The sequence below is a fragment of the Pleurodeles waltl genome, chromosome 8, assembly GCF_031143425.1.
Source record: "Pleurodeles waltl isolate 20211129_DDA chromosome 8, aPleWal1.hap1.20221129, whole genome shotgun sequence".
In the NCBI taxonomy this organism is placed as follows: Eukaryota; Metazoa; Chordata; class Amphibia; order Caudata; family Salamandridae; genus Pleurodeles; species Pleurodeles waltl.
Window position 1 is genome coordinate 351,923,624 of NC_090447.1, and position 20,222 is coordinate 351,943,845.

Genomic DNA, 20,222 nt, shown 5'->3' on the forward strand with positions numbered 1-20,222 from the left:
AGCTAACCAGTACGCTAGTCACTGTAACTGGCCGGCTATACAGTATGATTTAAAACATGTCAGACAGATCAGGAGCATTACTAGCACGCCACACAGGTGTGTAGTTTCTGTGTGTATGCCTTGTGGTAAAGTAGGCAATGTATTTTCAGTACTTCTGCATATGCTATTAGGGCCCCCTGTAACTTGTCCTTGGCCATAGGAAATAGTAAGTGCATGTGTCTCTAGGTGGGCCATCTTGGTTTCTAATTGTGTGATTTCCTTTTGCAACTGTTGTCTGGCACCCACCACCGCTCTAAAGGAAAAACCTTGCACCGTGACTTTAAAGGCCTCCCATTCGAGCAGCACCGACGAGACAGTACCCTTGCTTTAATTAAAATAGTTGTCTATCGTATGGGCCAGTGTCTCCCTGAATACCGCGTCTTCCAGTAAGACAGGTTGCATCCACCAAGTGGGTATGGGGGCTGGATGCCGACCCCAGTGTATTGTTATTTCCACTGAAATATGATTTGAGATTGTTTTACCCTGGTGTGTGGACTGTGTCACATTAGGTAGGAGCTTGGAGGGGCATAGAAACCTATTAGGCCTGAAATACATCATGAGTGGGTGGCAGTAAAATGTATATTCCCGCATGTGTTCGTTCTGGCTTTGCCATATGTCAAAGAGACCCCAGTCCTCCAGCTATCAGGGCAAGGTTGTTGATTGACGGGTGGTAGTGTGCCTGGTAAGGGGTATGTGATCTATCTAATTTTGTGTCTAAATCTGGATTAAAGTCCCCACCCAGTACCCAGGTGTACGCTGACCATTCTGTTAGCACAGCAGATAGATGTGAGAGGAAGGCCTCTTGGCCTGTGTTTGGTGCATATGTGCAGCCCAGCACAATATATTCACCATCTAGTTTGCCTCTCAGCAAGACATAGCGACCTTGGGTATCTATCTTGGTGTCTAATAACGTGAATGGTGCTTCTCCTCTGAGCCATATTGCTGCGCCCTTAGCAAAGGCAGAATCGGATGTATGATACAGTTGTCCCATCCTTTTTTTACATAGCTTTTGGACTTTGTGTACAGCTAAGTGTGTTTCTTGCATAAAAATAATGTGTGCCTGTTGTCTATTTATGTATGCGATCAATGTAGTTTGTGAACCGATCCTAGACCCCGAACAGTCCAAGTGGTTATACTTTATTTATGTGCTACCGTGGCCTTAGGTAGTTGTAATGGGTATGTCCATACTTCCTCATGCGGGCGAATCCATCATCTTTATATACACCACAATGGTTGTGAATGATTCTGCTGTTGCCAGTAACATACAATCAACTGTTAACCCCAGATACAAGATCAAATTTTTCTGAACTACTCAACCCAACTTAGTAACTAACAAAATCAGATTTGTAATGGTTGTATTTGTGCCTACGCAATATGGGCTTTAACGTGCATCCCGATGAGGGGGTTGCCACCATACTTCTCCACATAAGTTATCATTAACCTAGACCCAGGCTAATGTATGGGATATATTGTAATATAGCTCTGTTATGGCGCCCCCACACCACAACAGCCATGAGCAGAGTTATTCAGTGGTAGTTTTGTTCGGCACGTATTACATCTGGAAAATATCTGTGCAGTAATTAGTTCCTTGTGTGTACTATGGCTGTGCTCTGGGTAGTCTTACCACTTTTTGTGAGTCTGTACCTAAAAATGAAAAATAAGGGTAAGGGTTGATCAATCATTTCAACATGGTTACTTGTTTCATGTTTATAAGTCATGTGCCATCTGTGGTGTAATAGATGGAAACAGTGCCATGCTGCTGGTCGGTTCATAGTCTGAGATACTGTCATGTGACGTGCATGGGTTCGTAAGCTCGGTATTGAGCCTTAATGAGGAGGCAGATGTGATTGCCGCTTGTTGCGCTTTTTTAACTTGCTGCAGAGATGGAGCTGACCTTGGACCCACCTGCAAGGAGGAGCGCTGTCTTCTACGCTGATTTTGCTGTGGTTTTTGAGTTACCGGATATCTAGTGTTTGTTCTCTCAGCCCCTGAAAGTGTTGTTCCAGCCAGTCCCAAGCGTTCTTCAAAGTATCGAAGAAGAGAGTTTGTGAACACTGAATCACTTTCAAGCAAGTGGGAAACAGAAAGGTGTACTGCTGATTTCTTGGAAGGAGGAGCGCCTGCACTGGACAGCGATGGTGTAATCTGGGAACAGTGAGATTCTGGCAGCATCTTGAAGAATGGGCACCCTTTCTCCCGCTGGCCGCAATAGTGTATCCCGGTCTTTGTAGTGAGTGTTCTTGCCACCATAGGGCAAGGCGGTGCACAAGGAATTGGTTTCTTTGTGGGTACCTGGTGTGCCCTTTCCACAGTTAACCAGTCTGACAGTCCCGTTGGGGCCACTGTGGTGCGGAATCAGTTTTCTATGTATAGGGTAGCATTGGGCCCTTCAACCCCTTCCGGCATTCCAACTATTCTGAAATTATTTTGCTGGGCTCTGCCTTTTGCATCATCAGCGCGGTCTTGGAGTCTGTCCACTTGTTGCTGCAGACGCGTTAAGTGAGTTGAATGTTCCAACTGACCTGGAGTGAGGGTGACCAGAGCCTGCTCATTTGTTTTAACTCTTTCAGACTACTTACGCTGGTCGTCTTTTAAAATATTGACGTCCGTTGTTATAGCCCCCAAGTGCTGCTCTGGTGCTAGGTGTGAGGCACGTATCTCCTGCAAGATGATGTCTGGTTTGTCGGTTTGTACTGGCAGAACTGTGGGGAGAACTATTTCCCCAGGTGTCTGCATGGTTGGACTCATGGAACCAGAGTACAGTTGTGGTTCTGTTGTTACCATTTTAGGTTCAGTGCGGCTCATGATTCTAGCACAGTCCTTGGAGGTAAGCTTCGCCTTGTGTTCGTTCTGTGAACCACTCTGCTCTATTGACATTCTGGTCAGGCACTAATATATGTATGTGCAGAGTATATAGTCTCACGATCAGTTCAAGCCACCAGGTATAGCCACTGCACTCATATTGTTGCACTCCACTCTTTAGGCCTACGTTGGTCTGTTTGTTTCTGTCCTGTCCGAGTCAGTGCAAATGCATTTTAGCTGTGCCCATTGGGTTTGGATAATGTTTGACGCATGCAAGGATAGGGTATGTTGCCAGTCTTAGTTCCAGATGAGTTCTGATGTCAGTGGACCGCAAAACTAAAGGGACCACATCGCTTGATAATCCCTCCAAGGTATTTGGCAGGCTTTGCCTCTATGGGGTCTCTGTTGTGTAGTAGTGTGGGCTTTACTATAGTGTTCCGTTCAGGCTACAATAGTCTGTTATTACTGCTGGCCTGAGTGTGTGACTGTCGTGGTGCGTTTTGCTCATATCTGCTATTGTCTACATGGGCAGGCACATGTAGGCCCGGGTGGTACGATTTTACAGAAGTGGAGTTGGCTGTGTTTAGGGGTGAGTTGACCATCAAAAGTGAGAATACTGTACTGGGTGTGTGTTTCACTCAGGGTAGTCTTAGGGTTTTGTTCCAGCAGACATAGTATCGTGAGGTAGCGGAGTGAGTAGGGACCCCCAGGGCCACCCTCAAGTGTGCTGGACAGAGTGCAAAGAGGGCACTTCTACACCCTCATAACTTATAGGGTGTCTATGGATATATTCGCCCTGTTCTGCTTGCTATGCACTCTGGGCTTGGCCGGTGCGCACTATGCTACGTCCACCACGCAATGTGAAGCATTATTAGACCTTCCCCTGCGCAGCACAGCTAACAGGGATAGTGGTGATGGGGCCCCCACTTACTTCATGCAAATTGATGTGACGCACGCCAGGCCCCTCTAGGCGCCTTAGTGGATCAGGCCCAACAGGTTCTATCTGCACATGGGGTCCTCAGGCTACTACTGTTGGTAGTGCCAGCGCTCTGAGAGGCTGGCTTGATCCTGGCTCTTCACCGCTGCCACAGGCAGCCTGGCACAGCGGCATGCCCCTCTCCGGCTCCATCGGTGTATCAACGCTAGGAGAGACAGGTGTCATTGCTTCTACAGGTGCAGCAGCGGATACCCGCCTCCGCTCGCCGCCTCTATCACGCCTCCACTGCCGTCCGCTTTCGTATCCGCTCTGGCAGAGGCTGGTCACGGCTGGCCGGGGCCGCTATCAAAATGGCCGCTTGGCAAACCGACAATCGCCTTGTAATATTAGGCAAAAGTCAGCTCCATCTGGGGTGCCATGGATCGGCGGTCGATCGGTAGCTCTGCCATCAGTTGAGGCTGTGGCGTTGGGGTGCCTCCGATTAGACTGCAGAGCCAGGGTCCAGGAGCCCTTTGTTTACACTACCGCAATCTTGGGCGGTATCTACACCCCGAGGTAATTGTTACATATAATCTGTAAGGCAACAAAAAGTGTTTTCTTGTGCCAGTTTTGCGATACTGAAGTAATAAACTTGAAATGACCTTTCTACTGTAGTAATACATGTATAAGTGGGCGTTGTTCTAGATAAACTATGTTATTGGGCCATTTTATTATCACTTTATGTGCTACTTATAGTTCACATGGCTGTTTGTGAGCTTTGGGTTGTGGAGCTAACCATAAGTTGCAAATGTTAGTGTTTTTTCAGTTTTAATTAATACCCATAACTGCACATTAACTGTGGTGGTTTGGGTGACTTTCTAAGGTTTTTCGTGTCATGCATTAAGGGGTTACAGCTAAAACCATAATTTCACTTTAACTTTGTTTTTGTTTGTAGTTTCTTTTTTTATCATATTACACCTCCTGCAGTTGGGTAATGGGCCTGGGCCCATCCCTCTGCGACTGGCCAAAGGCTGTATGCCACAGGATTGGCCTCAGGGACAAGCCCTATGCCCAACCCCCACACAGACAGTCTGCCCTCACTGTTTACTGCTACAGGCCCTGTGCAGCAGAGATGGCAGTTAGGCCTGTCCTCTGCAGCAGAATTGTTTGCAGGGCCTGACTGCAGGCCAGGCGATGTGCCTATCCCAGGCGAGCAGCCAGCCCACTGTATACACCACAGGGGTTGGCCACCAGTACTGGGGTAGGTACAGGGCCGGGCCAAAGTCAGTGCTCGCAGGAGTTGGCCACAGGGCAGGGTCCCAGCACGCTGTGGACTGCCAAACCCTTCTGCACGCGGCTCATCGTTGTGTATGACCAGGGTTTGGCCACAGTAGTAAGAGCTTATAGAAAACTTTCATTCAGAGGAGGAAGGATCACTCCTTGTACTGCCCAACAGCTTGTCATTGGACGCTGCATGAAGCCCATGTCTAGTGCTAATGTTGTCATCCTCGTTCGCTTGTGAAATGAACACCATGAATTCCATGAAAGGGGCCTGGATAAACCCTTTAAACAACCCTTCCAATAAGTTATCTGAGATTCCCAAACCAAGCTGTAGTAAAGTGTTTTCCTGAGATGGTCGTTCCTTTCTGAAGTCTACATAAAGGAGACAATAATTAGAGGAAGATTTGTTGCAATGTTATTTGTCCCTTGATTTTTCATTTCTTTCTTCACCACTTTCATAATATTTTTGGGCCTGATTTTTGCCTTCTTGCAGTTGTAACTTCTGCTGTATCCTACTGCTAGATATTATGCCTGGCTCTTTACTTCTCCCTGATGTCAGGGAGAGATTGGTGCCTTGTGGGTCACTTCAGTGTTTACCCTCTTCTTCAATTAATAGCAACACAATTGCCAGGAGTTTTTTTTGCACTTTGTCTTTTTTTAATTGGTACCCTTCTAAGTAGATACTTGACATATCTCACATATAGGGGCATATTTATACTCTGTTTGCGCCGAATGTGCGTCAAACATTTTGACACGCAAACCGTGCACCATATTTAAACTTTGACGGCCGAGCCCGCGGACGTCAAAATTCCTCCGTGTGCGTCATTTTTTGGATGCGGGAAACTGCCTTGCGTTAATGACATGCCGGCGCTGGTTTGCGTCAAAAAGTATAAATATGGGCCATAGTATTCTGTGCAGGGTGGCACCAAGACTACTCGGAGTCACCCTTTCTTCTGAAAATCGGTAAGGGATTACAACAGACACTCTCAGAGCCCAGCCCTTGGCAGTATGATAGTCTAGAGTATTGTCTGGCATTTGACTTTAGTAACTTTGATGTGTGGTTTATGCAAAAACAAACATTAAAACGTGAGTCAAAAATACTAAACTAAAGTGAAGAGTCAATACTCTAGTGTGTAACACATGCAGGTAAAATCATGGAATTTAAATGCGAAAGGAATTGTAACACTAAAGGCTGTTTTGTAGTTACTCAAACTGAGACCAGTGATTTGTCGTCTTGGTGTTTCCCTTTATTACTGGTTTTAGTTTAATGAAATCTAAACATACTTTTGTGTATGTGCTTCAATTTCACCTTGCTTGTCAGATTACAACGCACACACACACACAGGAATCATCCTTTCGAGCCATGAGAATTATGTACATCTTGAAGATGATTTGTTTTTCAATACGGCCTGAAAAAAAAGAGTTATGTAGCAATCCCACACATGTGAAAGGGCATCTGTGTGCAAAACGATAGCATATCAGTAGTTATGCACTGGAACAATGTGGTGGGTGACACTCTGGTTATCCCCGCCTTCCAGGGGCTTCCCAGTCGGCTTTGTATTGCCATTATTTAGTTCACTTGTTAAGTTCCAGAGGTATGTTTGTTTAACATGTTCGCCCCATGCCTCTGTTTTAAAGGCCTCAAAAGAAACAACACCCCCATTAATGTACCCATTAATGGGTAACATCATTAATGCAGGCATTTCAAAGTTTACCAGGGGATATCTTGGCAGGTTCAATACTTTTTCCAGAAGTCTTGGTTCTGTACTTTTTCCAGGAGTCTAATTTCCATACGTTTTCCAGAGGTCTTGGTCCCATACTTTTCCAGAAGTCTGGATTCCACATTTTTTCCAGACGGCTCTGTTGAAAAGAACCTTGAAGTCCTGAGATTGCTAAAAGGATAACTCTGTAAGTGGAGGCTTGGCTTGTAAGCATGAGTGGAAAGCTGAATGCACCAACAAGGATTTCAGTGTTGCCAGAAAACGTGTATTTCCCAGAAGCAGATTCATAAGATTGTGTACAAAATAATGTATTGATCATGCATGAGTACTTGAGGGGCATTGCATGGGCACACAGCATTAAAGCTGGGACAGCTCACAGGTTCAGGAGATTACACCATGACGTGCTGGTAGAACATAAGCATGGACTCTCAGCATTCAGGGCACACAGTGAAGATCACCACACAATGCCCAATATGAAGAAATGTGGGTTATCACGAAGCTTCACCATTGTGACTGCTCGGCAACTGAAAATGTAACACATTCTTGTTAATGTTACTACATACGAGAGGTTATTCATATGTCACTCTACTCATTGAAGAGGTATAGAGTGTTACCTAGTTTTTGATAATGGTTAAGGTCAATATTACATCTTAAGCAAAAGGGTGGAACCTTTTAGATGTTTCATAACCTATGCCAAAACAAAGAAAGGTGATCATGAGAGAAATGCAGTGTGTGTTGTCACTATTACAGGGAATTATGCACCTTCCAATCAAAAATGTGTAAAGAATCATGCACCATGGGGACTTTAGTGAACAATGAGCATTTAAGCTCTTCTTTCCAAATTTTCTTTATAAATAGATACAAACTGCTGGTCCGATGGCACTCCATTTAGGAACCCCTCAGTCCCAATCCTCCTAGGACGATCAGCTCTGGTTTTACTGATTGTTCGAAAACTACTGCAGAGACTCATCTCAAGAAGTGAAGTCATGCTTCGAAGAGGTGCATGGGCAAAATCTATTGTGAATATATCCATAGAAGGAAATTGAAGAACCCGACATCTGTTCCACTTGCTGCATATGAGGATGTTCCCCATGTAAAACTCTGCAATTCATTGGCCTACATAAAAGACTTGGCTAATGAACTACTCCACATGCTTCACATTAAAGAATGTTTTACTAAAACATCTGGCTTCTTCCTGACCAAAGAATGGTATGGTTGGATTGAGCTTGCAGCGTCGAACTGTAAATGGACCACTCCTCCGGGGAACCATGATTTGAAGGGCCAAACAGATTAGGAAAACAGACTGGAAGTTTTCCTAAAAATATCTTTAGAGTAAATTACAGGTCGCTTAACCAATGGGGAATGGTAAATCCTAACATTCCTAGTCAGCATGGAGATTTCAACGAACTGTTAAAGGGTCTATAAGTGTCGGTGATCATTTACATTACAAACAGGCAGAGAAAGCTTCCATACAAAGCCATACATGACATGGTAAGATATCATTTTCTGCGTATTTTTTCCTGCAAGGTTTGCACTTTTAAGTTCGCAAATCCTTCCTCCATACTCCCCACCCCATTTTCCTAACCCCCTTCACCACCTTCATAGTTCTAGGAAAAAATAACTCTTGAAGCTGGAGTATATCCATTATTCACTGGTAGAAAGATGTGGTCTTACTCGTCCAGAAAGAAGCCAAAAGAAATGGACTGATGCTGTGAGACTGACACATATCGTGTCATCCTGTATTATCCAGATGTCTAGTTTGATTATAGATCTTGTCAAACATTAGTGTCAGGGTCAGATTCCTTTGCACTGAGAAACTGCTTCTCTACTATAACCTCAGAAAAATAATTCTGATATACATCCATGACCATCATCACCGCAAATTCTTCATTTATGTTACCATTTCTTTACTTAAATAGTTGATCTGAGGAAGTAACTAGCTGTAAACCTTTGCACCAGCCACATGAAAGGACTTTATCCACAAGCACAATTGTATAACTCAATTTTCCAATCAACTATAAAAGATGTCGAGGCACCTCTCATTCTATTTCCAAACATTGTAAATCCGGAAATTTCGTTTACAATTCCAGCATTAAAAAGACAGCTACATGCCAATAACAGTAGTTCCTCTTTATTGCTGGTGTATAGAAGCAAATTAACATGTTTTGTTTTGGTGCAAACACTGGAAACGTGATATACCTCTTTTTAAATACTGAATGCCCCCCTAGTGGTTGTAGGCCAGGTTGTCATATTCAAAAATATTATCTTATCATCTTGTCCTAAATATAGTTTAAAACATGTTCTTCGTATTTGGTTAAATTTTCTGTTATTAAATCCAATGGGCCAAACATTCTGCAAATTATTTAAGGATCTTAACATATTTCTTCTCCATAAAACACATTTAAAAAGGCTATCCAAAACATATTTTCTATATGCTGTTAAATTAATACGTTGTTATGGTACCTGTCCCCAGAACTGATATTGTGTAATTTAGTTTTCGATTTAATTTGTTGCTTCTTATGGTAAGTTACCGTTGTTTTACTTTGTAGGGTCGAGCGCACTCTGGCCTGTTGTAATCCCTTAGTGGGCTTTTAACCACACCGACTCTTGCTATTCATTCTTTGTTGTGATTGTCTTAAATGCTTCATTTTTATTGGTGCACTTAGTGAAATGTCCCTCCTTTGTGTGCTGAGTTCCCTCCCAGGTGATTTCACTAAGTGAACATTTTTGTTGGTCATCACACTACGTCACGCTCCCTCCTGTTACAGTGTGTGATGCCCCCTCCTCCGGTTTCGGTTTGCCTTTCATCCCAGCTGCGATCCTTTCATGGACATTCTCATGGCCGCCATGGCGCTTTAAATTGACTTGCTTCTGTCAAACTTTTTACTTTTCGTTTTCAATTTATGTGGCAAGATGAGTCCAGTTAGGAATTTACAACGCTAATAGCTCTAACTTGAGCAAACGCGAGACCCATTGCATTAAAAATGCTTGTTATCATTGGAGTTTAGTTATTGACATCATTTACACTTCTTCTGATCTCACAGCCTGCTGAAACTCGTCCCTGCAGCTAAATCCATGGATGCATTTTTTTCAATCACAATTTGCAGCTGAGCAAGCAGTGACCCAATTCACAGGTGTCACACACAAAAAACACATCGCAACACCTTGAATTCCTGCACACGGTTCAATAAATCAAAAGAACAATCTTTTGATGGATATTAATCACACACAATTACAACATATACTCAGTGCTTACTTGGTAGAAAAATGAGTGCCAGTGCCCAAAGCTATGCTCAGATGCCTGCGGCAGGTGCTATCAAATGCCTACAGCAGAATGCGAGTCTTCTATCCACAGGAGGCCTCTTTAATCGACTCCCAGACACACCCTGCTCTTTTATGCCAGTCTTGTAGGTTCCTGCTTTCTCCCTTTGTTACAGTTTATCTGTCTTTTTCTTTGTCTCCTTTGTCTGCTTTTTCACAGTCAATGTCTGAGTGCCAGTCACCACAAATGAGTGCTGGTGGGCCTACCGGTAATCACCACCTCAAATTAAGCACTGCATATTCCTTACAAAATTATTATACTGTAGGAACTTCAACCTGGAGAGCTAAGACGCATGCATCATGCTCATCCCACAAATCTTGAAACAAAACAACAGTCAGCATGCCCTGAAGACTTACACTAACATTTCTACCACAAAACATATTTCTTTGCCTCTTCCACGCACCTTTATACCGCCTCATCCAGGGTATAAATCTACCGTCACGCTCAGCGAAAGACTGACGTGGAGTCTGGTAAATAAGCCCTCTCCAATCAAGCAAACTTTAATTCACCCTCACAACCGTGCCTCTCCTAGTTCAGCAAGCAAACATTATATATGTGATCTCCACCTCAAAACCCAATCAAGATAGTCTCAAAGACTCTCTGTATGCTTATCAACGTATGCTTAGAAACAAAATTGCACAGTTATACATGTGCCAGTCCACTCCCTGCCATAATATAAGGATATTATGGCTTCATCTGTCACAACTAGGCTGATTACACTCAATTTAGACCATCATATCGGAAAAGCACCCAGGGCAAACCCAATAAGCTAGAGCGACTCTCTTCTAAAAGTTACCAACTAGATGACTCAAAATCACCGCAAAGTACAACCAGACAAACTAGAAGTACTACTGAGTGGAAAATGCATCATCCTTCTTCATGTGCCTCTGCTGGTGGCCAAAACATGACCAATGCTCTGCTTCTTTGATGACAGTAGGGAACCTTCTTGGTCTCTTAGACTCTAACCACAGCCTATCCCTAAAAACAAACATTTTCCTTTCTCTTAAAATCACTGAGTTTCGCTTTCATTTTTTTCCCACCGCTCCATAAAACCTCACATTCATTGCCTTAGTGCCGCCCCTCTGGATTATTTATATAGGCTGTACCGAGGATTTCTAGCCTTCTCCTGCTCAGACTACAGCATACACAGACACACAATCAGACAATGCTTCTCACACCAGAAAATGTCCTCCGTGCCCTGCATGCATTCCACTGGCTCTCCAGATCCTGTAGGATTACATTTAAGGTATTGGGCCACACACACCAAGTTAGTTAGTATCAAGAACCTGGGCTCCACTAATAATTATTGTTCAGAACCAAAGGGTCTGGCTAGGACTTTTGACACTTGTTTAGAGGCCGGAACTCCTGAGCAAGACTTGAACAATTGCCAAGCACCTCCATGAGTGGTGAAACACAAAATAATAGGTCTCCCTGTAGAATGTGATGAGGGCCCCCTAATTCTCCCATAGCTCTCAAATATTTGTTGGACTAGATTGTAAATGGAGGTCCTCTGGATGTTTTGGGGTCCATGGAGGGTTGGGGGCCCTCTGCACTGCAGGGCTGCATGGGCCTGCATCAGCCCCTGACCTACTTTCAGAAAGACGAGGCATTAAAGCAATCACCATGTCTAAAGGGACAGGTCAGAGTTGTGACACACATAAGATTACCATTGTAAACTATTCCTCACTGAAAAGACCTTTACCATGCAAGCATTATCACATTAAACACAGAACATTTGTTTTATTTGTTGTAGCACTTTTTAGGTCGAAGCCTATCAGCACAGCTGTCTGGTTTGCTAACGACTTCTAGTGTGCATTCTGAAAGCTTCCTTGGGAATTTATTTTGTGATTGCTTACTATTGTAGTGGTTTGTAACACACGGTTGCTTGCTTTCTATTTGCTGGCTTTATTTGCTTTGAGCTGCCAAGCTTAAGTTTGTACCTCCCATGGATTATCCCTTGTTTACTGTATCCTGAGTACTCGTTTTCTGCTTGTTCTTATTTTGTCACGTTTGCTGGGCATTCAAAGACAGAACTCAAATGTCAGGCTCTGTCTTCCAAGGGAGCTTGATGTTCACTTTTCTTTCCCTGACTTCAAAGTGACAGATTTCATCTGACAATCCTGCAAGGTACAGATGTAAGAGGAGAGGTGGTAGGATGTTATTCTTTCTAGCACACAACAAAAATGAACTGTTTTTATATTTCAGAATATATCAGAATTAGGAAAGTACAAAGGAGGTGATGGCATTTCCACATGTTATCGTTTGTGCACAGTAAAACTTTATATCTGTGCACATGTAATGGTCATTGCAAATGTGTTGTCTGTACTGGCAGTGCGCTACCACAGCATGCATACTCCACACTACACCACTACACTTTACAATACTCTACTCCACTCTGTTCCCTTCCACTCTATGGGACACCACTCCATTCTATGTCTTTCCACCCCCACTCCATGACATGCCACTCCACTCTACACTCCTCCACTCTAAGACACTCTGCGGTATGCCATACCACTCCACTCCACTCTACACCACTTGATGACGCAACACGCCGCACAACACTACTCTATGCTCCTTCACTCTAAGCCCCTCTATTCCACACCACTTACCCCATTCTACGCCAGGGGTGCTTAATAATTTTTACTACGAAACATGGGAACTGCCTACTGTGAAAAAACAGGGTGGAAAGAGGCAGGGCGGTTACTCCATGTAGGTATGTTTTTAATTATCCTTGTAATTAAGTTTTATACTTGTAGTTGGAGCTAAGTGGGGTTAACCTCCCCAATGCACTAATTATGTCTTGTTTTATTGCACTGTTTATGTTTCATTGCAATAATAATGTTTTGCGGAATTATATGTGGAAGGAATGTTTTATGGTTTTAATGAACTAATAAAATAAATATTAATCATCACCATTCCACTCAAATCTACCCCACTCTAAACTACCCGACTCCACTCTACCCCAGTCCTACCCCACTCCATTCCAATCTACCAAACTGTGCTCCATTACAGTCTACCCCTGACTACCACACTCCAGTCCAACCCACTCTACCACAAGCTACCCCTCTAGTCTACTCATTCTACCCCACTCCATTTTACCCTGTTCTACTGTACCCCACTTCACTCTACCCCAATATATGTATGTATGGTATGTATGGAGGTATTTGTAGAGCGCATTCCGGCCCGGGGGCATCGAAGCACTGACTAAAGGAGAGCGGCAATGTCAGAGAAAGAAATCAGACGATTATCGAGGAAACAGCCAAGTCTTGAGCCGTTTCCTAAAGATCAGATAGTTATGCTCTTTCCTCAGCTCCAGCGGAAGAGAATTCCAAGTCCTCGCAGCCGCTATAGTGAAGGCTTTATCCCCCCACTTCACCTTCTTAATGCGGGGCACCTGGATGAGAAAGGTATTGGCCGACCGCAGCAACCGTGTGGGTCGGTGCCAATGAAGTTTAGTAGTAAGATACTTGGGCCCAATCCCGTGCACGGCTTTATGGGAAATATAGAGCGCCTTAAAGAATATCCGTTGGGCTATTGGAAGCCAATGAAGATTTTTAAGGCATTCCTTAGCAGAGGCAGATCGTGGCAGATTCAGAATTAGTCTAGCAGCTGTGTTCTGAATCAGCTGCAGTCTTTTAAGAGATTTTTTATCCACGTTAAGCAGAAGGGCATTACCATAGTCCAATCTGGATCCGACCAACGCCAAAGTAGCTGTCACTCTCCATTCTTTAGTTAGAAAAGGGAAATTTTTCTTCAGCTTCCTCAACGTCCACAAGCAGGTTGTTATAGTCAGATTAACTTGCGGTTGGAAAGACAAATGATCGTCGAAAAGAAATCCTAGGTTTCTGGATGCGGAACCCGGTAGGGGCAGAGTGCCGCACTCTTTAGGCCACCAACTAGGGGACCATAGTGCCTTACTTGTCCCAAAACAGACAACTTCTGTCTTCTCACAGTTCAATTTCAGCCAGTTGGCCTTCATCCAACTGCTTACCGCTGACATACAGGTGTTAAACCGAGCTGCGACTATCTCCCCATCATTGTTGATAGGAATAATAATCTGCGTGTCGTCTGCATATAAGGTGGGGGTGAAACCAAAAGAACATATAAGTTCTGACAGAGGGGCCACATAAACATTAAACAAAGTGGGGCTAAGTGAGGATCCCTGAGGGACCCCACAGGGCAGAAGGTAGGCCGGGGACCTAAAGTCTCCACAACTTACGGTAGACCACCTGACCATGAGGAAGGACTCGAGCAGCTTCAGAGCCTGGTCCCTGATCCCCATATAATGTAGGCGTTCTAACAGGATGTGGGGGGCAATGGTGTCAAACGCCGCAGAAAGGTCTAGTAGAATCAGCACAACACCCTGTCCCTCATTAACCAACCTCCGAATATTATCAGATGAGGAGATGAGGGCCGATTCCGTGCTATGGAATTTCCGAAATCCATGTTGAGACGTATCAAAACCCTCTGAAACTGACAGAAAATTGACCAGTTCTTTATTGATAAATTTCTCAAATATTTTAGCCAGCAAGGGAAGCAAAGCTATAGGACGAAGATTGGTAAGATCATCATGTTTCCCCGTTTCCTTCTTTTTTAAAGGAATAATAGTAGTTTCCTTCCATGCAGATGGATAAATGCAGGAAGCAAGAACTTCTTGGAAAACAGGAATTAGCGCAGATACTGTCAATTCCGGGACCAGATACAAAATGGCCGGCGGGCATGGGTCCAGTGGTGACCCCGATTTGCATTCGCGGAGCAGCTTACCGAGCATATCTTGAGATGGCATGTTGAACTTGGACAGTAGCCTCCGGTTGTTAAGTGCGGCTAAGCATAGACCAGGAGAGACCCAGGCCGCGGTGTTGGGCGGAGAGGAGGACCCCTGAGTAAAGCTAGAATGGATGTTTAGAATTTTACTTTCAAAAAAATCTGCAACTTTGTTGCAGAATTCTTGTGAGTTATCCAGCTTAGGCGCACAAGGCGGGGTGGTCAGGACCTTGATAACTCTAAACAACTCTCTAGAGGAATTAGCTTCGTTCCTAATTTTACTCGTAAAATATTCTGATTTAGCTTTAAGACAAGCCTCCTTACAACAATTTAAGGCCGTTTTTAAATCAGATTTCTCGCTGGGGTCCGGCTTAAGCCTCCAGCGCCGCTTCTGTTGCCTGTATTTCCTCTGAAGTGTTTTAAGATCCTGGGAAAACCAAGGTTGACTAGGTTTTTTCCCCAGTCGTGGTGCATGTACCTTCTGAGGGGCTAAAGAGTTAATCGCCGCCGAGATTCCCTGATTAAAATGGGCCAATGGCGGTAATACGGACAACTTAGGATCGTTCCAGCTGTTGTTTAGTGCTGTTTCCAGGGGTTTTGCCTTAATACTTTTCCATTGTCTAATAAGTTTATTCGAGGGTGTACGTGTCGGAAAAAAACGTGTATGTGCGAAGTGAAAAGTCAAAAGAGAGTGATCCGTCCACGCAACCGGGGTCATAGTAAATTGTATATCCACCTCAGGGCGGGTAAAAATACCATCGAGGGTGTGGCCAGCTACATGAGTGGCCGAGCCTTCCTTTAGAATCCAATCTAAGGAAACCATCAGATTGAGGAATTCCGTAACCAGCCGGTTGCTACTGTCGTCGAAATGAATGTTAAAATCCCCCAATATAATTGCCTTTGGTGCCATGACCAGCGGTTCCAGCAACTCTGTGCACTCAGCAAGGAAATTAGAGAGAGGGCCAGGAGGGCGATATACTAAGAGCCCTTCTGCGACTAAAGAATAGCCATCAAAAAGTTTGAAGGCCATCATTTCACATACCTCCGAGAAAGTACTCCCACCAGTCAAAATACAGGTGAGATCCGACCTACAAATGATGGCCAATCCCCCCCCCTGCCCATAGTTCTATCAGCTCTGTAGTACGAGTAGCCCGCAGGGGAGGCCTCAATGAAGTATGGGTCCGAGTCAGGTCTAGCCCATGTTTCCGTAAAAAAAAGGCAATCAATGTCAGTGGAAATAATAAGTTCACTAATTTCCAACATATGATTGGGCAGGGATCGGGCATTAATAAGAGCAAAAGATCCCCGCGCCCTGTCGTCCCTAGTAACCCCGTGCTTCGTCTGATTGGTCTTGTTCCCTGCCTCCCTCAGAGTCCTATGCTCCTCCACTGTTAGGGATTTCGGCACAGACCAGTTGCAACATGTGCATTTCCAGGGGGTCGAAATCCCCGGGGTAAACTTATGAGGACAGGGACTACCTGCCCCACTGCCACTGTCAAATGGGGTAAGCTGGCCTTTTTTGATAAAAAATGTAAGGTTCCTGGCCCTCTGGCCCGTACTGGCGCGGATGGGCGCAGACGGGCTTGCCCTTGGCGCGCTGCGCGGCCGTGTTCTAGCTGGCATTAAATCCCCTCAGCCAGCAACAACTAGAGCGCTGCCCCCAACCGGAAGTGAACTACCGGAAACCGGAAGTGGGCTCTAACAGGCCCAAACTTCCTACCCCACTCTAATCTACCCCACTCAAATCTATCCAAACTACCCTGCACCATCCTACTTCATGCCACTACCTTTTAGCCATTCTCCACAGCAGCCACACTGATGTACAACATAGCTAAAACACATGGCCAAAGCCAATGAAACTAGCACTTTTTAAATATGCCAATGAAGCTTACCTCCCCTTTGTTTTAACATGCTGTTTTGAGACAGTTACGTCACTCTCGCTATGTGAAAAAGATACATGCCATAACGAGTAAATAAAATAACATAAATATTAATTTTTCGTTTACATTTCTGCTATTATCTAGTTTATTGTTGTTTTCTATTGTTTTGCAGTCATAAAGCGGGTCTAGAACAGCAGTACTGCCCCCGCTCCGCCTTCCGCGCCACCTCCACCCCGCATTTTTTGCTCACTCTTTTCCCCGCCGCTGTGGCCCCTCCCGCCTCCCCCTCCTTCTCACCGTTTCTTTTCCTGATTTCCCGCCGCTGTGTCCCCTGCGGCCCCTCCCGCCTCCCCCCTCCTTCTCACCGCTTCTTTTCCTGAATTCCCGCCGCTGCGTCCCCTGCGGCCCCACCCCCCAGCACTCTCATTCGTCAGGCCCTCCCACCTCCCAGTTGCCACTCCCACCCTCCCCTCCTCTTATGGCAGCTGCGGCACGGCCGCTGGCGCGCCAAAGGCAAGCCCGTCTGCGTCTGCCCGCGCCTGGACCGCGCCCAGCGCCAGAACCCCTGGCCCAGCAACAGCCACCCCGCCAGCATTCGCTACGATGCCAACACCCTCCACGCACTCAACACCAGCCGAGACACCACCTGCTTCCAGGCCTCTCCAAAGAGCACGCATGGACCCTTCTCCTGCCACAACTGTAGCTTCACCTGCAACAGAGCCCACATACCTCCCAGGAGCAAGTCTAACCACCTCCGTTGCATACTCCTCAACACCCACTCAGCACGCAAGCACGCCATCGAAGTCTGGGACCTGCTCGACTCCACCTCCCCGGAAGTGGCCTTTCTAACCGAAACTTGGTGGAACGACTCCTCAGCATCCGACATCGCCATAGCCATCCCGAACGGATACAAAGTCGCTCGCCGAGACCGCACCAACAGAACCGGAGGAGGCATAGCCATCGTCCACAAATCCGCCCTCGAAGTCAAAACCACCCTGGACGACTCCTTCAGCACCGCCGAACTCCTTCACTTCCAAGTCCGCACGGACCCCAACACCACGCTCAGAGGAACACACATCTATAGACCCCCAGGGCACCTTTCAGCAACGCCATCGCCGACCTGGCCAGCAACCACGCACTCGCCTCCACGGACTACATCCTCCTCGGGGACCTGAACTTCCATCTCAAAAACGACAATGACACCAACTCCACCACCCTCACCGAAAACCTCGCCAACCTCGGCTTCACACAGCTCGTCAACACACCCACCCACACAGCCGGTCACACCCTTGACCCCATCTTCTCCACAAGCAACCACGTCACCTTCAACCATACCACAGAACTCTACTGGACCGACCACCACTTCGTCCATTTCACCTTCAAGAAGCAGACAGAACACCACCTCATCGAACAACCGCCCCGCTGACGATGGGGTAAAGTCACCGAACTTCAACTAACCAACGCCCTAGCCCAGAAACCGCCCGTCAACCCCACCGACCCTGACATCGACGCACACAACCTCAAACTATGGATCACCGACTGCGCCGACCGCCTTGCTCCACTCAGAAAACACTCCAACAACCACATCAACAAAAAAGCCACCTGGTTCACCGACGGCCTCCAAACGCCACTGCCGAAAACTCAAGCAAATATGGCTACTCGAATGCACTCCAGACTACCACACGGCACTCAAGGATGCCACACGCAAACACAACCAACTCATCAGGCTAGCAAAAAGATCCTCCTTCAAGACCCGCCTAGAAAACAACGCCCACGACTGCAAAGAACTCTTCAGCATCGTAAAAGAACTCTCCAACCCAAACACCACCGTCAACGACATCACCCCCTCCAAAGAACTATGCGACGCCCTAGCAACCGCCTTCTACCGAAAAATCACAGACATCCACGACAGCTTCAACTCCCCTCACACTCCGGACGCTCCTACCCTACCCAGCACGAACTCCACCCGCTCCAGCCGACTGACCTCCTGGACCACCATCAGCGATGACGAAACCCGCAAGACCATGAACTCTATCCACTCCGGATCACCATCAGACCCCTGCCCACACCACATCTTTAACACAGCAGACACAGCCATCGCACCACACCTACGGAAAGCCATCAACATCTCCTTCGAAACTGCAAGATTCCCGGAAAGCTGGAAACACGCCAAAATCAACGCCCTTCTCAAGAAACCAAAGGCGGACCCCAAGGACCTGAAAAACTTCCGGCCCATCTCTCTGCTCCCTTTCCCGGTAAAGGTCATCGAGAAAATCGTCAACACTCTGCTCACCCGGTACCTCGAAGACAACATCCTCGACCCCTCCCAGTCCGGCTTCAGACGCAACCACAGCACCGAAACTGTCCTCCTCGCCGCCACAGACGACATCCGAAGCCACCTCGACAATGGAGAAACATCAGCCCTCATCCTCCTAGACCTATCAGCCGCCTTTGACACTGTCTGTCACCACACCCTTAAATCCCGCCTCCACGCAGCAGGAATCCAGGACCAGGCCCTCGAATGGACCACATCCTTCCTCGCCGGCAGAACCCAAAGAGCCCGCCTCCCCCGTACCAATCCAAAGCCTTCAACATCATCTGCGGCGTACCCCAGGGCTCATCCCTCAGCCCGACGCTGTTCAACATCTACATGGCCCCCCTCGCACAAGTGGCCTGTCAGCACAACCTCAACATCATCTCCTACGCCGACGACACCCAACTCATCCTCTCCCTCACCAAGGACCCGCACACCGCCAAAACCAACCTCCACGAGGGACTAAAAGCCATCGCCGACTGGATGAGAGACAGCCGGCTGAAACTAAACTCGGATAAAACAGAGGTCCTCATCCTTGGGCGCACCCCCTCCGCCTGGGACAACTCGTGGTGGCTGACCACACTGGGTCCCCCACCGACTCCCACAGACAGCGCACGAAACCTCGGCTTCACCCTCGACTCCTTGCTCTCCACGGCAAAGCAGGTCAGCGCCATCTCCTCCTCCTGCTACAACACCCTCTGCATGCTCCGCAGAGTTTACAAATGGATCCCAACAGAAACAAGAAAAACAGTAACCCAGGCCCTCGTCAGCAGCAGACTTGACTACTGCAACGCCCTCTACACCGGTATCTCATCCAAACTCCCACAACGCCTCCAACGCATCCAAAACGCCTCCGCCCGACTCATCCTCAACATCCCTCGCCACTGCCACATCACCCCCCCCCCCAAGAGACCTGCACTGGCTCCCCGTCAACAAGAGGATCACCTTCAAGCTCCTCACCCACGCACACAAGGCACTCCACAATACCGGACCAACATACCGGAACAACAGACTCAGCTTCTACACCCCCACCCGGCAGCTCCGCTCCGTCAACCTCGCCCTCGCCTCCATCCCCCGCATCCGGCGCAAATCTTCCGGCGGAAGATCATTCTCGTACCTCGCCGCCAAGACCTGGAACAGCCTCCCGTCGGATCTACGACAGACCTAGGACCTTCTTTCCTTC